Raw genomic sequence first — 22,378 nt, 5'->3', positions numbered from 1 at the left:
CCAGAGCACGGAGTCCACTTGCCTTGGCAGCTGCGGCTGAGAGTTCCTACTGCGCCTTCCTCGGCATTTGTGGCCGCCGAAATAACATCTGGCAGGTGACAGATATGGTCACTGCGTCTGTGTGAAGCGACGCAGAATGTTTGGGCTGTCTCTCAGCTGTAATGAACGAGAAACACATTGATTAAAACATGAAAAATGGTCTCAAACTGATGTAGCGTAGGAAGGAAGTTATATTTTGAGTAAGAAATATTTTGAAGGTGGCTGTCATTGTAATAGCTACTGCGGGGACAGTCGAATCAATACAGAACACTAATAGCCACATTTATTTCTGCTCCACAATTTGTCTACTCCAACATTTCGTATTTTCTCAAGCCCTTTGGTGTCACTGTTATATTTTATCGTGTTTCATACTATCGCAATTAATTACCTAGCCATTATGTAGCACCATGTAGGCTCATATTCATCTCAAGAGAGAAACACAGTCGGGCAGGGATCTAAGAAGTAAGAAGTTAGTATCTTCAATGCATGAAGTCAGAACCTCTTGACTGACGATTGTTACGACAGTTTTTTTGTTATTATTTATTTGTTAACTATATTTGGTGGGTTATTTTAGCTCTAAGATACCACATACATTACATGTGAAAATTCTCATATAACACGTAATATACACTGAAGCGCCAAAACACTGGCATAGGCATGCGTACTCAAATACAGAGATGTGTAAACAGGCAGAATACGGCGCTGCGGTCCGCAATCCCTATATAAGACAATGAGTATTTCGCGCATTTGCTAGATCGGTTACTGCTGCTACAGTGGTAGGTTTATCAAAACGTAAATGAGTTTGTACGTGGTGTTACAGCCGGCGAACTAGCGATGGGACACAGCGTCTCCGAGGTAACGATGAAATGGAGGATCTTCCCGCACGACGAGTTCACGAGTATATCGTGAATATCAGGAATCCTGTAAAACATCAAATCTCCCACATAGCTGCGACCAGAAAAAGATCCTGCAAGAACGGGACCAACGACGACTGAAGAGAATGTCCTTCAGAAAATAAATCAGGTAACACCACAGTCAATTGAGTAATACTGCGTTTTGGGCTGAAGGCAGAAACAGAAAGTACATTGTCATGAATAGGAAGACCAAACAAATGAAATGAATCAAATCCAAAAATATTTTCACAGCGACGTGAACGCAGAATTGTAAATGTCCTTGTTTTGGTGTGAGACTGGAATGTGGCAGGTAAACAACGCGTACCAGGTAGCGGAATGCCCTGACCGTTATCCTCAGTAAGTCGCGTGCAAGATTTTCTGAACTGTGCCGAGCCCAGCTGTTCATAAGTGGCACGATTAAGCAACGAAACGGAAGTGTCAGTGTCTAACTGAACAGCCTCTGACACTCACAAAGGTCACAAACACTTTATCTCACTGTCGTTGCAGAGCATTTTGGCGGGGTGAAGGCACATCCTGTATTTAATCATTACTAGTAGCGGTAGCCGGATAGAAAAAAGAAACTAGATTCTCTGAATGTGAAGGTGCTTCACACTTATGAGAGCGAACGTGGGTAGAGTTCTTTTTCTGATGCAACTATACAGGCTGCACATGAGCTGGCATTCCAGAAGCAAAGCAGGTTACGTTCCACGAGGGGAAATTTTGTCTTGATATGATTTCACAGCAGAAACATGCGTTAACGCTTGTTTACTCTATCCATGACGCGGTGGCTAGTTTGTGTGTGGTGGTTGGTGGCAAGACCGTATCTTTTTGTCACTTTGTGTTACACTGCAAATGGGAGCTACCTCAAAGTTTTCCACGGCACTATCGCATGAGTCCTGATGTTCAATAACTTGTAACACTTGTTTCAAAGTAGGATCTGGCACATTGTACATAGTTGCATCACGAACCATTGTTTCACTGCATTTGCCGTCCACAGCTACATTGCATGTGGTGTCACCGCCAGACACCACAATTGCTAGGTGGTAGCTTTAAATCGGCCGCGGTCCATTAGTACATGTCGGACCCGCGTGTCGCCACTGTCAGGATCGCAGACCGAGCGCCACCACACGGCAGGTCTCGAGAGACTTACTAGCACTCGCCCCAGTTGTACGGACGACGTAGCTAGCGATGCACACTGACGAAGCCTCGCTCATTTGCAGACCAGATAGTTAGAATAGCCTTCAGCTAAGTCAATGGCTACTACCTAGCAAAGCGCCGTATTCAGTTGCTATACTACTTCTATATCAGCAAGAGCGATGTTCTACAATTATGAATTAAAGTATTCCAGAAGCTACGTACTTTTCTTTATAGCATTCATTACGTATCCTGTTTCAGACCTCACGCCAGTCTGCGTGAGCGTAAACGCGTGCAATTCGGCCTCCTGTAGAATCACGGTGTTGGCACTTTTGCCAACACATCAGTTACAGTGTGTCTCAAGAGATTCTAGGGAACCTGTGATCCTCAGGACAAGACCGAAGGTTGACAAAGATGTTCAAATGCCACACAGAGCAACAGCAACCAACAACAGTATACGGCAACAGAAGGAGGTCACGAACACTACCTGACGTAGGCGAATGTAAACGGTGTTTACGTGACTGTCTTCAGTCGGACATCAAATAAGTGTTATTGCAGGTAGAAAAACCTACCGCTACCGAAGTTATACTAGTGTGATTCTCCGACGTAAAGTTGAGTGATGCCAGCTTTGTTGCATAGAGAAATGGGACTATCGCAGTCTTAAACATCACGACAGTCTGGAATAACCATCACGAAACATAATCAAGCATTTGTGAACTGGGATCCATAACGGAACCTTAATAACAATTATTATTTCCCTTGACGCGATCCGCTATTTATCACCCCACCCGAAAGAATCATTTCACTTTTGTAACATGTGGACGTACAAATTTTCTCGTAGATGGCCAAACTTTTTAAACAACTCGCACACCACGTCCAGTGATGGTAGTAGATCTACACTCACACAGACACAAGGCGGAGCAAGAGTCGGAAATAGCACAGAAAATGAAAGATGAAATATGTACGGCCTCGACTTGGGTGACACTGAGTCTGCTGCACTCACCACATACGCAGTCAGTAAAAGGCACTAAGCGTTAAGGTGGTAACCTCACTACACATCAGATTCACTTTCATCGTCACAGCGTACTCGCTATGACTCTAATATCGACCAAACGAGGCATCTTTCACACCATATACTCATCTCACACAGACCAAGAGACAATCCAACTCTGGAACCATAGAGATATAATAGAAACTTTGGAAAATATAAGTATCCACAACATATCAGATAGTGCCTACACGTATCTTCCATAAGGCCCGGTTTCTATCAAAGAAGGTCACTCATTCAAGGAAAAATCAAAGCGAATATCAAGTAAAGGTTAAACAGAACTGGCATAAATCCTCCTACATAAAATTAACAGCACGTACTGAACCTCACTACATAGAAAATATCCACTGATAATCATGCGTCACGCTTTGAGATTCGCAACATACGCAAGCTCTTACCTGTATCTTCTCATGATATTATACATTATTCAGATAAATCCATTATATTAGATCAAAATATTAATGAAAATCATATGATGAAACTAGACATTCATCAAATCAGACCTGATACTGAAAGAAGAAGCTACACAATGGATGTAGAAAATTACCTCATTAAGGAATCAACCACATATAAAATGAACATTAATATTTATAGAATATTCTGCCGGTTTTTGGAGGAAATTATACATATTAATAACTTCAATAGAACGTATTTGTGTTCCACAATAGTATTTACCAGTTTGTTATGAACTGGCTTTCAGCTTCTTAGGCCATCGTTAGATAACTTGATGCTAAACGGCTATTCCACACAATTTCAGCAAGAATCTATAGGTGTACATAGAATGCTGTACAAAGATGTGTGACTTTTATGGCTATATCGATACGAAACAAGTATGATGTAGTACCTAAAGAGACTCTGAATAAACAAATCTTATATTACAGTATATTCAAATATTAAAAGTACGTGAGCGTATAAAACTGAAATGTTCTGCAAATGAGTAACGGCATGGACTCATATGTCATATGGACAAACTGGTGGATGTGATGAACAGACTAAATAAATGGATGGGAAGAAAAAGGCTATGGAATGTGGGTGTAGAACAGTTACAGAAAGCTTATTAGCCAACTTTAATAAGGATGAGTAATGGAACTGTGTTTGGTCATTAAGGACAAAGTCATGTTTCTTTGAGTGTGGTTTATTAACGACCAGAGTTCCAAGTAGTGTTAGCTTTCTCCTCTTAGCTCCTTTATGGAGAATATCACACTTCATTTCATATGGATGACATTCACTCAGAGCATTTTTAGCGAAGGTAAACTCTTTCTTTCTCAGTCTCCATCTACCTTCATGCTCAGTTACTCTAAGAGTTATAGCCGTAACTAATTGATCTACATGTAATTTGCCACACAGATTACTGCAAATTCTACAAATTCCAGTCTGTTCAAAAAGTTGATAAAATTCTCCCGTTTCTACGTAATAATTAAGACAGACGGTAGATTTTTATGTCCGTATCATGTCCATTGAGCGCTCTTTTATATAGCCATTGTCCTTTTGAGTCACCCGTGCGTCGTCACTATAAGTTATAATACTTCTTCTTACACTTCACTCAAACTTAGACGGAACACGTTTTTATTCATTTAGTAAAAAAATTAGATCAGACCGCCACAAATCTGCGTCAGTCTTACTAAAGAAAAAAAAAACAGTACAAGTCTTTAGCGGTCAAGGCTTCATTTCTTCTCCAGCGAACAAAATAGTGAACGATCGCGTATCTACCCGTATTTTTCCGTTTATATTGCCGCCCAAAGACGACGAATTACATTATTTATAAAATTCAACCGTCGCTATGCGACGCCTTATTATACATAAATCATTATTTATAAACAAGTATTTGCCTTCTGGCTGAAAGTATTAACTACTCGTATTTGCTGTTTTAATGAAGTCAAAAATAGCGAAGATCACATTGCCTCCCATGAGGAGAGAGGGAATGCCGAATGATTACCTCGATCCTCATGTCCTCATGAGATATTCGTGATTTTTGGTGTGACATTTACATAATGTTACTGGCGCACAAAGTACATAAATTGAAATTACATTTATAAAGATATACCAGATATTTATCATTTTTCGAAATAAAGTTTTTCACTCTTTGTTCATCAGTCACTTCATTCCATAATACCAAGATTAACATTTATGTGCATATTTAAGTTTGGTCCATATTTGCTTATAACAATAAGTGAACGTTCATTTCACACTTCAGGGGATAGAATTCAGTAATTACATTCTCTTGAGCTTAACAACTAACACATGAGTACAGTGAGTGCTTATTTTCACTAAACTAGAGTGGACGATGTTCAAGCCTCTTTTGATTCATTGTGGTTCAGTTACAGTTTAATAACGTAGCACTACACTTGGTGATGCTTTCACTTTCTGTGTTAGCTGTCTACGGCGTTCATCATGCAGTACATCTGTCCTTTCCACTGTGGTGCCAGGAATTCAAGTGGCTTCCCGGGTTTTTATTTACAATATGAAACAGAAGAAGTGGAAAATTATTAGTGTAACTTACAACCTATTGGACACATTTGTTAAGGATCGGGACTGGTCTGGAGTTCAGGGTCTTCCTATAATGCACATTCATTTTCTTTGTCCATCAAGAGACAGGATTATAATTCATTTTAGCAGTTTTCAGGAGTGCCGGTATTAATGGCTTTAAGGTCGGAGTAATCTAACAATCTACTTCTCACTCATCTTAACTTCAACTCAAGAAAATTGCTTAATTTACGTATGAAAATGTAGTCACACAAGTGTGCAAATGTCTTTCCTCCAGTATGTACGATTGAGTGCTTCATGGTTTGCCTCTCTTTGTACTGTATTTCAACTAACTTAGTTTACTACAGCTTATTGTCTCCTTGCGTGAACACTTACCACTTGTTTTCTCATTTAACAGTACGCTTTAACTGAACTTTAAGCTATTTCCTCCACTCCTGTTCACTGTCTGGACGTTTTGAACATGTATCTTTTTTAAGCAGGTAATTTGGGCTTTTACAACAGAACTTCAAGTACTTACATTACTAAAAATAAACCTATAAATCTTCTTGTACCTTGAGAGAAGTGCTTATTTACGCATCCTCCTCCGTTTCTCACCTTTACATATTTATATAGCTCCGGGCAATCACCTCGCAAGCACTTTTTTTTGTGTATACTAACTTAAAGTTAAATTGAAATTCTTGGTGCAACCTCAATTTCCTGCTACAGCTTGTTGAAGAAATTTCAGTTCAATGTCCATCACTATAAACAATTTTTCCATACTTAACATTTAATACTTAAAGTTTACGTGTAGTAACCGTTACAATGTAGTCAGTGCGCTGTTCAACACAATACTTATCATTAACAGTTCACACAAGGAAATTTCCAGTACGCAAGAAGTAAGAAACCAAAACAGATTTTATCGGCAGTTGAGGCTGTGTCTGTAAACTAACTCTCTGTTTCAATAGACCAATTACTCCCGATATGGAGCAACCCTGAATCGGCAATGATAAAACTTTTGAAACAGAAGACACCTGTCTGAAGAGATATGATGGCATGACATTGATGTTTGCTCCTGTATCAACAATGGCTGTGACAGGAATGTTGGCAATAGAAATCTTAATCGAAGCCTGGACCTGTTCATCATAAATGTCATTAATGTCTTGAGCTTCTCTGTCAGGTGCAAGGTCATCTTGTAAGTGGGTCTCATGGTCGTATCGAATCGTGTTACCGTACTCAGAATCATCGGATTCGTTAGTACCCACACTGGAACCGGCAGTGACCTCTTGGAGGCTGAAAGGCGCTGCCTCTAATTTTCCGCAGGATGCTTAGTCTGTTTGTCATTCATGGCCTTAAGTGTTTGTTCCGTTTCATATTGGTGCTGGTTTTGTGGTACAAATGCCGGTGTAAAGGGGTAAAATCAACTGGGTGCATTCACTTGTGAATAGAATACTTGAGACGGATGATGTCACCCGATCTTTTGGTTGCCGGCAAAACCATTTCCTTGTGAAGGAAAGTTCGCATTTGTTGCCGTTTGAAAACTGTTCCGCGGTCCTCTATCCTGTGAAAAGTTGTTCTGATGTTGTGCTGGTTGGCCTCCGCCTTGCCCATGCCACTTGCTATTTTTCGACCTATAACTTTGATTGTACACTGGCCCATTTGAAAAATTACCAATCGTTTGTGGAGAATTTCCATACTGCTCAGGCGCAGAATTAAAGGGTGGGTTTCCCTACTGATGTTGTACCTGGTGGTTGTAAATTTGGTGGTATCTCTGCTGATTACTGTAATTGGTTTTCTGCTTCCGTTTAAAGTTATTGCCGTTTGCGTTTTCATAACGGCTGGCAGATTGGTAACAGCGATCGCAGTAGCTCACTCTCTCCTTCGGCGCATTGTTGTCCGCGTGCGATGCATTCTGCTGGCTGCCAGGGAAAAATTTGCCGCTGCCAACCTTGGAACGCACATCCTCGCTAATTAAATCTAAGGAATCCAGCACAGAAAGGAATATATCCGTGTCTTCTTCGGAAACATTTACTAGTTTCTCTCTAATAGACACAGGGAGTTTTCTTTTGAGAATCATAATTACGTCCTTGGAAGAAATCGGAGAATCCCAGAATTTAATTTTTGCTAGATACTTCTTAAAGTATCGCCGGAGACTTCCATGCTTCTCATTGAAAATTTCCGCACCATACACCTCCTTCCTTAATCTGTGCTGTACCCCATTACTCCAAAATTTTGCCAAGAACATTTTCTCAAACTCTTTATAATTCCTACACGTATCTACCATTTCCGTTCCCCATAATGCTGCATCTCCGGAAATAAAGCCAGTGACGAACTGAATACGCTGTCTGTCTGTCCAGCACCTGGGAAATATGCCGGAAAAATTCTTTAGGAACACTATGGGGTGTATTTCTCGCTTCTGCGGATGAAAAACAGGAAAGGTGCGATGCTTAATCACACTTTCCTCTTGCATTAAACTCACAATTGTGGGCGGATCATTTATTTTCCCCACTAGAGACTCAACAGAACTGTTTTTTTGCATGTAATCAGGCGGTGAACCATAAGGAGTTGACTGACATTCGTCACCGTCTGTAGAGTTGTTCCCTATAGTTTGCGTATGCGTGTGCGGATTTTCTACCCAGTTTCTCAGCATTCTGACCTCGTCCACTACTTGCTGCTTCCACTCAGGAAGATCCCGTGTAAGTGTCCTCTGAATCTGTCACAATTCAGAAACCACTGTGTCACCCGACTTACCAGGAGCAGCTAAGATTTCATATGTTACATCCTTGACAGTCTCCCTAAGCTCCTCCCTGACTTTCTTTTCGATAAAAATATCTTTACCCTTTATCCATTCACCGTAGTGTTCCTTCAATGCCTCCGCGTGTGCTTTCACGGTGCTCTGAACCTGTTCTTCGATGTTGATTGAGTCTATCTGCCTCGACAGATCCTCTACTACACCTTCAGTGTCAGATACTGTATTTTTAACTGAGTTTATTTCTTTGGTAGCTGCCTGAATTTTGTGTTTAATGTTCCAGATACTTCAGGTATTTCACTTTTCACCTGTTTCTGCATTTTCTGAATTTGATCACTGATCTTAGTTTGCACCTTACCCAATTGGGTATTTAATTCAGCCGTAATGTCTTTATGCAGATCTGTTTTGATTGTGCCTAGTTGTATTTTTACTGATTCGCTTACAGCATCTAATCGGGCATTAACAGTCTCATTTTGTGTTTTTATAGTCTCAGTTACTGCGTCAAACTGTTGTTTCAGCATTTCCATTAACGCACCGAGGTCATTTGTAGCTGCAGCGGGAAGAGTTTGGACTTTAGGGTCACATTCCCCAGTTGCAGACATAGTTCAGTTCCCACACGGGAACCTACCGTTCGCGATGGTAAAGGGTATGGAATACTGTTAATGTCTTCACTCCCGTCTCCTGTTGTCACCTGTCTCTGATTACTATCTGCCATTTTCGTCAGTAAACCACGTGCTACGCAAGGCTTTCGTCGTTTGTCAGTGACGTGGTGAGTCCGATAAGAGCTCCGCTCTCGCGTGAACAACAAATGAAATTCTATCTGGCGAGAAGACAAGATGGAACCTAAATGTTTCAGACAGATGAATGAAGATGCTCTTCACTGCAAATTGCACAAAATATCCACCATGTTGAAAATGTAGTATAGCTATACTAACAATGGAGAGAAATAATTTCTATTATCAGACTACGAAGAATTTTACTTTGAAAGATAAAATAAAGCAGATTTTCTATAGCGGGAAGGAGATAGAAAGGATATGGATCGACTTGGAAAAGCAACGTTCCTACTGAAGCACTACACTGCGTATGCCAAATTCTGACTTACTTTTTGATGGCTTGATTACCGCTATGTTGTCTCAGCAAATTCACGTCTCTTTTCTTTTCTTTTCTCTCGGTAATTAAACTGCGTTATCGACCAGCGTATTTTCCGTCATTCTCACAGAGAGGTGATGTGTACATGAAACGACAGAACATTTATTAATACAAGCACATAGAAAATATTCCAAGGATTTGAACTAATTTTTGGTCAGGTCCCTGTTCGGGCGCCAAGTGTGATGTTACAAAATAAAAGTGACGATGTTATTGAATGGAAAAGTTGGAAATTGAGATTTCGCTTACTGTTTTATCAATCACAATTGGCGTAAAAATCACGGATTGACCATTGTCATAAAATATTGCATTATGAAATGTGAATAGTTTTTACTTGCAGTTTCGCGTGGCTTGAGGCAGTCACAACTAGCGTGCTATTGATTAAGAAATTGAGTTATCGTCTTTCTAATTACTTCATGATCGTAGATACGATCATACGCGGTTGTGAAGTTATTGTTATGACAAAACAATTTCCTAAGGGACCAGAAAGTTCTCAAGGGCGTAAAAAAACAACTGTAACATCACACAAAAGGGAAATTCAGTATTAAAGCTAATGCAAGATGACGATAAAATAGTTTTCTTTTTATCAATGTAACACGCACATTGGACCGCTGATCTTGGTGTCTGTAGTCTTAGCAAAATGCATAATTAAAATGAAAATAATACTGAGGAGATGATAGGAATGAGCACTGCTAAATGATTCAGTATTCCCAGAACAAATATTTATTATAACTAAAATATATGTATCGTACCTTAAGCTTAGTACTATAATGACGGTAGATTTTTATGTCCGTATCATGTCCATTGAGCGCTCTTTTATATAGCCATTGTCCTTTTGAGTCACCCGTGCGTCGTTACTATAAGTTATAACAGTTCTTCTTACACTTCACTCAAACTTAGACGGAACACGTTTTTATTTATTTAGTAAAAAATTAGATCAGACCGCCACAAATCTGCGTCCATCTTACTTAAGAAAAAAAAAAACAGTACAAGTCTTTAGCGCTCAAGGCTTCATTTGTCCTCCAGCGAACAAAATAGTGAAGGATCGCATATCTACCCGTATTTTTCTGTTTATATTGCCGCCCAAAGACGACGAATTACATTATTTAGAAAGTTCCACCGTCGCTATGTGACGCCTTATTATACATTAATCATTATTTATAAACAAGTATTGGCCTTCTGGCTGAAAGTATTAACTACTCGTATTTGCTGTTTTAATGAAGTCAAAAATAGCGAATATCACAACTGCCAGTGGAAGTGAAACAGACGTGGCTACCGAAAATGAAGAAACGTGGGGTGGAGCGTTTCCTAAATGTGTTTTGTGTGTGGAAATAGAGACAGTGAAATATCCACAGTAGTATGTCAACCGACGAACTTATTATGTCTAATGTGGAATTGCGTCTGCAATTAGTCTAAAAATCTTTGAACGTGTTATCAACAGTGTAGCTACTACATACGACCAAATCGTACTTTTAGCACGGCAATGCTTGTAAAACAAATCCTCTTAATGCCTCCAGCCCCAGTGGTCGTCCGCCGCACAGCGGTACGTCTTACCCTCCCTTGCAATGGAACCCCGGCGCACAGGAATGTCCTCTGTTTGCAGGAAGTGCGCACCAATGTTCATGTGTGGACGCTATGTTGTGTATGGCCACGTTTATATTTTTTGTGACCAGTAACTTACATGCATGTCTGGTTATAACGCAAGACTTATGTACCTGGATGATTTAATGATGAAAAGGCCGTCCAAAACTAATCAATAAATAAATCTTCCCGTGCAGTTTAAAGTCGCCCCCTAAATGTTACTGCAATCAATAATTCTTGAACGGTGCCTCGTTCATTCTCACCTCCCTACAAATAGTCGTCTGTGTCCCACGCTGCAAACTTCTACGCCAGCTGCTGTCATTGTTACGCAGCTCTCGTCCGTTGCTGGGCAACGTTGTTCCGAACTGGTCAACCGAGCTGTTCTCGCCGCATTTAGAAGAAGCTTCGCTGCTGTACATAGTGGTATTTTTTCAAGCTGGTGGACACTTGGTGTGTACTGATGAAGGTAAAGTGCATACTTCTTCTATGTTGTAAGTTACGTAAACTGTGTTTCGTCCTGTTTACGCTAAAACGTACGCTTTATGGAAGGCTAATAAGTACATTCTTAGACGTGAAAATAAATGCTCAGTTCGGTGTATAAACCTGTACAGAAAGCAAAAAACGACAAAATAATTGTTTGGTTGCACTAAAGAATGAAGATTTCCTGTCTTGACAGTTGGAAACAGTTCCCCATCAATTACTTTTTCGTCACCATCGTGTTTCGTTATCAAACGAACTTGACTAAAATTCTGTTGAATTAGCTCGCCTGCTTTTAGAGTGACATTTCTGTCGTTTGGTGGTTAACGTATCAGTCAGGCATAAAATGAAATCCCTCGAACAAAGACACAAGTGAAACAGATCGGTGCCGCGCGGAGTGGCCGCGCGGTTTGAGGCGTCCTGCCACGGGCTGCGCGGCCACTACTGCCGGAGGTTCGAGTCCTCCCTCGGGCATGCGTGTGTGTTGTTCTTAGCGTAAGATAGTTTAAATAGTGTTTAATTCTAGGGATCGCTGATCTCACACTCATTTGAACATTTGAAACAGTACGGCCAAACACGGCGCCTGAAGCTGGTCTTGTCTAACTGTATAGCTGTGACAACATGTGTGTCTGTTTCTCGTTTGTGCCGTTTCAAAATGACGTCTTATGGTCTTCTTCGTCGTTCATAAACAATTCCATTAGGTCTACAGCTTTTCTTTCGCCGTTTGTAGTAGATGGCAGTGGCGACAATCATTAGTGCAGGTGATAATTCGTAACTGTCATAAAGTAATCTTAAGTATTTGTACACATAACTCCGTCAAAATATTTGTCAATTTGTGATTGCGTTATAAAATTATTCTCCATTGAATACGTCAAATTACGAGCTCACTTCTCGTCATTTGCAGAAATTTGCAATTTTCTAAATTAACATAAAGGAATCTGCGGCTGACATTCATTAAATACTGGGCAAGATCTATGTTGAGGTATCTGTTAGTGAGAGAACTTGCACAGAATCATTTCAGCGCTTTAAGAACGTTTGACGTCGAAGCCCGACATGGCGGTGGAAGCGAGAAGATTTTCGAGGTGACTGAAAAAAAATGGCTCTGAGCACTATGGGACTTAACATCTGTGGTCATCAGTCCCCTAGAACTTAGAACTACTTAAACCTAATGAACCTAAGGACATCACACACATCCATGCCCGAGGCAGAATTCGAACGTGCGACCGTAGCGGTCACGCGGTTCCAGACTGAAGCGCCTAGAACCGCACGGCCACACTGGCCGGCGAGGTGACTGAAACCGACGGAAACAGTCAAAAAAATGGTTCAAATGGCTCTGAGCACAATGGGACTCAATTGCTGTGGTCATAAGTCCCCTAGAACTTAGAACTACTTAAACCTAACTAACCTAAGGACATCACACACATCCATGCCCGAGGCAGGATTCGAACCTGCGAGCGTAGCGGTCGTGCGGTTCCAGACTGTAGCGCCTTTAACCGCTCGGCCACTACGGCCGGCGACGGAAACAGTCACAGGGGACAATTATCGAAAGCACTTGACGCCTATGAGCTGAACACTGCATGACAAATGGCTACAATACAGCGACAGAAACGAAACCGTGGTTTTTCAGTATGACTGTTCTCGACCTTCTGTCGAAAAACCCGTCGAAACATACCTGGAAAGGTTGAAATGGGCAGTCCTGCCCCATTCACCTTATTCACCAGACATTGCTCCCTCTGACCAGCACGTTTCTCGATCAGTGGCACAAGGCCTGGCTGACCAGCACTTCCGGCCTTATGAACAAGTGCAAAATTAGAGCGATTCATGGATCTCCTCAAAAGACGCCCAGTTCTTCCGCTGAGGGACTTGTAACCGGAAGATGGGCGAAAGTAGTGATCCGCAGTGGCCGATACTTTGAATCGCAAATTTTTTGTAAGTTTTTTATAGTAAAGTCTCCACCTTCGAGAAAAAACACCGCAAGCAAAGTTGTAGATCTAAGAAGTAACATTCAGATATCTACTTCTACATCTAACACCCTTTTTCTTTCTTACTGTCTTGATGTGCAAAATTATTATTATCATTATTATTACTATTATTATTATTGCCGTATGTTCAGTTAGTGGCCTGCAAGAGGCGTATTTTACATTTTAATGTCATTAAGTGCTCAGTAGTAAAGGCGCAAACGATTTGGAAATGTGAGGAGGTTGGAAATATTAAGTATATCGTTGGTATAAATTTTTGGTTAGAGCCATATAATTTCTTGAACAGCTCATAGTTGACAGAGCTTGAAAGCTGTAAATATGTACTAACAGCAGTATACAGCCAAGGGAGCGCTGAACTGTGTACATCGGCACCTCGTGCCAAACAATTCGTTTGTAATGTTGCACACAGTTCAGCGCCAGACCACACTAGTAAAAGGCTTGGCTGTGGGCTGCTGTTCGTGCTAAACCGATTGTCATGGCAACAGCTTTCAAGCCCGACCAGTTACGGACAGTTCATGAAATTATATGACTGTATCGCAAAATATATATGTTTAACGCGTTCAACATTATACTGAAAATTGCTACAAGGAGGAAACGTCGTGGTGTACAAAGCGAAAATAAAATGTATATAAGGAAACAACCAGTGGGCGAAACAAATACCTTTTAAGAAGATTACCACTGGCAGGGAACCTGTTGCAACTAAAAGCTATTAAATAAGCTTGTAGCATAATCGCATTTTGGACTTTATTTTGATGTAACATAATGTCTATTACCTAACAGTTTTTCAGCGAGAGTACTATCTATCTCGTATCGATCAATATCCAATTGCTTGGTATATCTTTAGTAATATATTATTTTTCGAAACTACGATGCGACATTGCAGTCCATTTCATTTTATGTTTCAGTCGTGCTGAGCTGCAGTCCTACACATCACCATTCTCTCTTTTTTTCTTTTACGTATCTAAGTATTTTGTTTGTTATTGCAACTGTGAAAGTCAGCTGAAGCTCTTGTATACTTTTTGCTTTTCTCGCTTGTGTGGTATTGATTCCATCCCAATAATCTCCTAAGGAATCTCTTGTTTCGCCACCATCTGTTGCTAAGTATGTACCTCTGGTGGAATGCAGTTGGTATTTAATTGAGGACACATCTGCTCGCGATTTTGGTTCCTATTCAGATGCATAGTGCAATCTATCGACAAAAATATCACCTTTGAATCTGCTACGCTAGCATGTGTAATGCAGCGAAATGTCTGAAACGTTTTGCACATATTGTGACAGTTTTCTCCACAAATTTGAAGTAATAAATTCTAATAAAAGGAAAAAATAAATTAAGTGTTAATCTGCAATTTGTCGTCTACAATTGACCTATGTAGGAGAGAGGTGCCTTTATAGTACGAGGTCCCAATGCATACCACTACTACAGAATACTGCCTCTAGCACTGTCCGACATTTTGTGAAGTCGGAGTGAAGTTCCCGCTTCTTGGTGCCATATTATCGGCTACGTGTTGAGGAACAGGTCGTCTGAAGGCAGCGTTCATTTTGTTGTGGTTTTCATAGACCGTAACCGTTCTCTTGTGCACCTGCCGAAGAGGATTAACGTTAAACATAATGTTTTATTTTTGGTGAACGTACACGAAACAGCCTTAATTTACAGACATTCATGACTCTGTATTCGCTGTGGTTCGTTTGTAGGAAATTGACAAAAGGAAAATAGCGACGCTAGAAGCTTCCTATATTCCTCTGGTACAATTTATGAAACTTTTTCGTATAATGAGCTTTAAAAATGTGTTCAGCATTATTAGTGCAACATAATGTTTAGAAATGACGTGGTGAATCTTATCATGCGTTCTTTAAGCTAAGTTATTAATAATCATTGTGTATTATAGTACGGAAACAGATAGGCGTTATGGCAAGTGAGGCATAGAAGAATTGCATTTAGTTGTAACAGTATATTTAACTGGCAATCACGGATTGAATGTATGTGAACGAATATAAAATGTTCCTAAGCTAACTATAAAAGGCATGCTGAAAATCAAAAGAAACGTTTTCCAGCGAAACTGAAAACGAATTTCAATGATATGTTCTTACATTTCAAGAGATAATGTTCGATTCACGCTTTTAGGACATAAGAAAACTTGCGTTAGACTTACGAGTCGGTTTGCCCCAGAATTTCAGTGCAGAAGAAGCAATGGCAGACAAAAAGTGGGCTGAAGGTGTCCATCCAAGTAAAGGAGAATAAGAATGGAGCTACAGCTGGACCTGTGAAAAGGAAGAATTTTCGAGACTCTGTGGGGGAAACCCCCACAGAAAATCATTCCTAAAATACAGGAATGGTGCAGTGACTTTTTTAGAAAGAGCGAATGGAAGAAGTGACCAGACGCATGAAGTAAAAAACTGTTGACTCCTGCGAAGTGGACACGGATGGAGAAAGGAGGGAAGAAGTTGTGTCGTGATGGAAGCAAATGGTGTTCTAAGAACTAAAACATGGGACGTTTCCTTAAACTTAGACTAATAGGTATCTTTCAGGTCAGGGATATAGTTTATAAGGATGTTACAGTTTATGCACACACTTACACATATTAAGAAACCAGATTCTTAAGTTGTATCATTTGCAGATGTTTAGAAAATTGTATGTAGTGCGTTTAGTTTTCCAAGATTTTTAGTTCCTTAAATCAGATACCGAAAACAACGTCCCACAGTTGAGTAAGGCATTGCTTAAATATCTTTATAAGTTGCTGTTTAGATTATAGTAAACAAAATCTCAAAAGTGATTAAATTTAGGCAAGTCTTCCCTAGTCGTGTAGGTTATTCTATGCAATAGTAAGGAAAAGATTGTCTTCATAGTTACGAAATAATTTCTCTCTCTCCCTTTATTTAATTTCATTGTTTTCGCCATGGACGATAGTGTTTGTTACAGTTACCACGATTGTAATTTCGACCTTCGGTCTTTTCAAAGTGGTTAAATGTGCTGAAAATACAGCAACTGTCAATAAAACAGATAAAATGGATTTAAGCCTACGTTCATTTCATTAACGTTGATTATTGCTGTGTTGTCAGTACCTTTAAGCACTAGCAAGTTACCGAAGGTGGAAATTACATTCGTGGAAATCATAGTAAATAGTACAGTGGATAGTGAATGTGATGCCATTAAACAGATTCTATGGTACTGCCATCCCACAACAAATACAAGTGTGAAATTTGTCGTTTATTTCGGTGGTATGGAAGTCAGGAAGAAATGCGAGACTGCAGGGCAGCTTACGATTTCTCAAAGATTACGTCTGGAAAACTTATTCGTTTTTTGTGAAACATATTAGCAGGTAACATGAAGCGGGCCAAAGAAATGTACATCTACATTTGCATCTGCATAGTACTCCGCAACCCTCCGTACGGTCAGTAGCGGAGGGTACTCTGTACCACTACTAATCATTTCCCTTCCTGTTCTACTCGTAAATAGAACTAGGCAAAATCGATTATCTACACAATGACGAGCCAAAACGTTATGACCACCTGCTTAATAGCTTTTCTGTCTGTCTCGGAACGAAATACATAACCGATTCTGCGTATCAGGGATCCGATAGTTTGTTGGCAGTTCGCATTATGTGTCTACGCACAGGTCATGTTATTCCCGTAAATAACTGGCCGCTGATTTATGTACGCGGTGATGGCGTCCGATAGCGACCCATACGGGTTCCATAGGATTTATATCAGGCAAATCTACTCGCAGAGACGTCAACGTGAGTCCACTACAATGCTGCTCAAACCACCGCAGCACGGTTCTGGCTCCGAGTCACGGGCAGTCGTACTGCTGGAAGATGACGTCGTCGTCGGGGAAGGCATCAAGCACGAAGGGCTGCAGGTGGGTCGCAGCTGGCAGCGTGTCTTCGGTCACTACCGCAGGTCCTACGCAAGAGCAGGAGAATGTCTCCCGTAGCTTAATACTGCTCCCCTCGGCCTGCGTCCGTGGCGCGCTGCACATTTCGAGCCGCCCTTCAGCACGATGACGGCGTTTGTGCAAGTGACCACTGACCTAGTGTAGCAAAAATGTGATTCACCCGAAGAGCCGACATGTTTCTGTTGATGGGCCATCGTATCCCGATGGCCCCGTGGCCACTGCAAGCGTAATCGACGACCCCTTTGGATCAACATGTGAACACGTAGGGGTGGATTGCAGCGGAGATCCATTTTCATCAGTGTACGGTGAACGGTGTAGTCCGAAACACTTGGTGCGTGCATCAGCAATGTGTCTTTTCGGCGGAGATGCCACGGATCACCATCTATCCTACTTTAGAGAACAGACAACCCACCGAACCCCACGTTCTTTGAAGAGTCGCGGACGTCCAACCATTTAGCACCTAGTGGTAGTTTCGCTGTCCTACCTCTCTTCCGTAGACGCTCACTACAGTCGCAAGTGAACAGTCAAGCAGCTTCGCCGTTTTCGAGACACACGTTCACAGGCTCCGCGTAATAACAAATTGCCATTCGTCAAAGTCGCTTATCTCAGCGGATTACCCATTTGCAGCCCATATCTTGGCTAGGCTGATCCTCCCGTCCGTATGTGCTCCGTTCACATACTTTTGCTATCGCATCACGTGCCCGCAACGACACCACGTGGCGTCGTGGCGGTGGGCAGAGGTCGTAACGTTCTGGCTGCTCACTGTACGCATCCGCACGAGCCCTACTCTCTCTGACCTGATCTTCATAGTGCTTACGCGAAATGTACGTGGGAGGCAGTCAGCTTCAAATGCCGGTCCTCTAAGCTTCCTCAGAGGGTCCTCAGAGAGTCGCCTTGTCTCCTGGAATTCCCATTTGATTAATTAAAACTTCCGGGCTGAATTGCCGTGGCCCATATATAAAACTTCTTCTCCTTCCTGACGTTTCGTTGCCAACTGCGGGCATCATCTTCCGAGGTGAGTCGGCGGCTGGCTGCTAGGCTCGCTCTGCCGCTGTAAAACACTGGCGACATATGCCAGGTGTAGAGGCAGTGTAAGATGCTGTTCCTGCGCTGTCCTGTGGTGGTGGCAGTGGGGCCTGTCTTGACGAGCTGCCCTCAGTGAGCGTCCCTGGCCATAGAGACGCTCTTTGTATCTTCATCGGCACTGCGGGAGAGAACTAATCCCGCAGTAGGTCGGGCCAACGTGTTGTCGGCCTGTGGTGGACCTGTTGGCCCAGCCCACGAATTAGAAGTCTGTCAGTGTGTTCTGCGTTGTTGTAAAACAGCCTGGCGATGTGCCGGAAGCGATCCCGCAAGAAAGGGATGCCTGCTTCCTCACGGAGCAGCCTCGTGGGGTAGCGAGGCGGCTTGTGGAGCGCAAGTCGCAGCGCCCTTTTCTGGACACGTCGGAGCGTCGCAATGTGCGTCGCTGCTGCGTTACCCCACTCCACGGCCGCATATTCCAGAACCGGCCGTACCGAGGCCAGGTGCATGGAGAGGCTGTAGAGTGGAGGTAGTGCAGACGAGGAGTTGAGCAGCGGGTACAGCGCACGTAGTCTCCCCACTGCTTTCCTTCTGACGTAGCGGACGTGGGGCAGCCACGTCGGGTTCATGTCCAGTGTGACACAGAGGTTTTTCCGTTCCGCAACCGTGGGATGGGCACCCCCCCCCCCCCCCGATCGTGACCGGCCGCAGTCTTCCTGCTGGAGACGACAGCCTGGCTCTTCGCAGCGTTGTACATTAGGCGCCTCTTCGTGGACCAGGAGCCCTGGACGTCACATCCGAGTTGGAGGCAGCGGCGCGCCTCCGCCGCATTCGTGCTGTGGGTGAACAACGCAGTGTCGTCAGCATAAAGCACTAACTCCACGCATGCCACCCGCGGTGCGTCGGCGGTGTACAGGGAGTACAGTAGGGGGCCGAGAACCGACCCCTGCGGCACACCCACTCGAATCTGCCGGTCGGTGGAGATGGCACCATCTGCGCGGACGTGGAATGTGCGGCCAATAAATACGAGCGCAGTCGCTACCCGGTGTACAAAAAGTTTGTACTCGAGGCCGTCGTGCCACACGCAGTCGAAGGCGTTGGATACGTCGAGAAGCACCGCCCCTAGGTACTCCCGCGTCTCCAGCGCTCGCATCGCCTGGTCCAGGAGGCGCAACAGATGCTGGGTAGTCAAGCGGCCGCTACGGAACCCGAACTGTTCCTCGGGGATGAGCTGCTGCTCCGTCACGTGGCGAAGCAGCCGCTCCACCTACAACCTCTCAAAGACTTTTGAGAAGGACGGGAGCAGGCTGATCGGCCGGTAGTTCGCTGCCTGACGTGGGTCCTTGCCGCTCTTGAGGACGGAAATTTTCCGCGAAAGCGTCCTCAAGGATGCTGGCTTTCGTATCCGGATCGCAGACAACGTTCACACCCACGTGGACGGGCGGGACTCGCTGGTGACGGCGAAGGAAGCGCCTGGCGGTCCGCCAAGCACTGCCTTCTGTCATCGTTAGGGTGGCCACAAGGCCCGCCCAGTCACGATTCCGGTGATCATCTATGACGGCCCGAATCTCTCGCCGCGCCCTGTTGAGGCGACGCTTCGTCTCGGGCAGCTGGCTCAACGACCGCAAAAGCGATCGGAGCTCGGCTGAGTCGGGAGCCGAGGGGGCGGCGGGGGCCGCTGGGGAAGCTTCCACTACGGGGGCAGCTCGTTGCGACCGCTCCGTGGAACATCGGCAGCTAGTTGCTTGCATGTTCATTGATGCGGAAACCGATGACGTGGTCGAATCGTTTCCGACTGATTTTCGTCGTGTAGCTACAGCCACAGCTGCCGACCCTGTCCTTGCTACCGTTCTGCGTTTTGTTGCCACGCAATGGCCCTTGTCAAAGTCACGGATCGAGGATCCGTTGGTTCGCCGATTTTTTGCTCTCAAGGGGAGACTTTTTGTACGACGTGATGTTTTGCTGTTGCGTTCTGATAATGATCAGTCCAGGGTCGTGGTCCCACATTCGTTACAGTCCTCTGTCTTACGGCTTCTCCACCAAGGACATTGGGGTATAGTGAGAACGAAACAACTTGCTCGTCAGCACTGTACTTGGTTCGGAATCGATGCTGCGATTACGAATATGTGCTCTCCTTGCATGGCGTGTGCCGAACAACAATCCGCACCACCGCGGAAATTCTTTGCATGGCCAAAAGCCACTTCCCCTTGGCAACGCTTACACATCGATTTTGCTGGTCCATTCTGGAATGCGCTATGGTTGGTTGTGGTAGATTCATTCAGTAATTTTCCTTTTGTTGTCCGGATGTCTTCCACGACGTCATCTGCCACCATCCAAGCGTTATCCGCTATCTTTTGCATTGAAGGTCTTCCACAGACTATTGTTTCCGACAATGGCCCACAATTCATGTCTGCAGAATTTCAGTCATTCTGCAAGGCCAATGGTATTCAACATCTGACATCCGCGGCGTTTTCGCCTCAGTCAAACGGTGCCGCTGAACGATTGGTCCGGACTTTCAAGACACAGATGTTGAAGTTAAAAGAGTCGCATTCTCGGGAGGACGCGTTATTGCTCTTTTTGTCTTCGTATCGCTCTCAGCCCCGAGATGGTCGCTCGCCGGCTGAGTTGCTCCAAGGTCGTCCTCATCGAACCTTGATGTCTTTGCTACATCCGCCGTATCAGGTTCCTGTGCAGCGGCAGACACCTGCTTTTGCTCCAGGCGACGTTGTCTACTATCGTCACTATCGAGGTTCACGGCGTTGGCTCGCAGGGCGCATTCTTCGCTGCCTCGGCCGCGCTATATATCTGGTTTTGGGGGCCTCTGGTGAGGTGCGCCGGCATCTCAACCAGCTGCGCCTCTGTCGTCGCACGGGATCTGCCGCTCCCCATCTGCTTTCAGCGACGGTGCCGTCCGGTCAGCGCCCTGGGGACCCATCTACTGGCTCGCCTCAGCCCCAGGTGTTACCGACGCTGCCTTCCATTTTGCCCCATGGTGACGCGCCGCCGCCGCCGCCGCCGCCTGTTCTCCCGCCGGCGACGCCCGCAGTGGACGCTTCGCTGCAGCCGCCGGGCGCCTCCCTGGGTCACGCGCCGGCGTTCGCTTCCCGTGACCAGCTGTCCTCCGACATGGAGCTCTTGCCCGCTCCGGACCATATGTCGTCTTCGCCCGTCGGGTGCACCGCCCCGATGGAGGTCGACTCTTCGGCCCCTCCTGTCTCTCTGCGGGTGCATACACTGCATGTTGGCGTGCACCCTGGAGCAGGTTTTCAGGCGTTTCCTAGCTCCCCTCGGACCGAATGGCAGGGTGCGGGTGCCACAGCCTCGCCTGTTGTTAGGCTCCCCACCTCGTCGCATACGTCAACATGGGGTCCTCCCCACGGCAGGCGGAAGCCTTATAACAACCGTACGCCGATTTGCGGAGGAGGAATGTGGTGTTACAACCAGACACCACATTTGCTAGGTGGTAGCCTTTAAAACGGCCGCGGTCCGGTAGTATACGTCGGACCCGCGTGTCGCCACTATCGGTGATTTGCAAACCGAGCGCCGCCACACGGCAGGTCTAGAGAGATTTTCTAGCACTCGCCCCAGTTGTACAGCCGACTTTGCTAGCGATGGTTCACTGACAAAATACGTTCTCATTTGCCGAGACGATAGTCAGCATATCCTTTAGCTACGTCATTTGCTACGACCTAGCAAGGCGCCATTATCAGTTGCTATTGATATTGTGAAGAATGTACAGACAAGAGCTACGTTCAACATTAATGGATTAAAGTTAAGTATTCAACCAGTTACCTCCTTTTTTTCTAAGTTACAATTTCCTTGTCCTGTTCCAGACCTCACGCCAGCCTGCGTGAGCTTAAACGCGTGCCTTTCGGCTTCCTCCAAACTCCGTGGGTTGGCTCCTGCCAATCCACAACATTGGTCATGCAGCAACCCAATGGTAAAATTACAACTTTG

This window comes from Schistocerca nitens, chromosome 6 (assembly GCF_023898315.1).
Source record: "Schistocerca nitens isolate TAMUIC-IGC-003100 chromosome 6, iqSchNite1.1, whole genome shotgun sequence".
NCBI lineage: Eukaryota > Metazoa > Arthropoda > Insecta > Orthoptera > Acrididae > Schistocerca > Schistocerca nitens.
Note: the sequence above shows the minus strand (reverse complement) of the source record.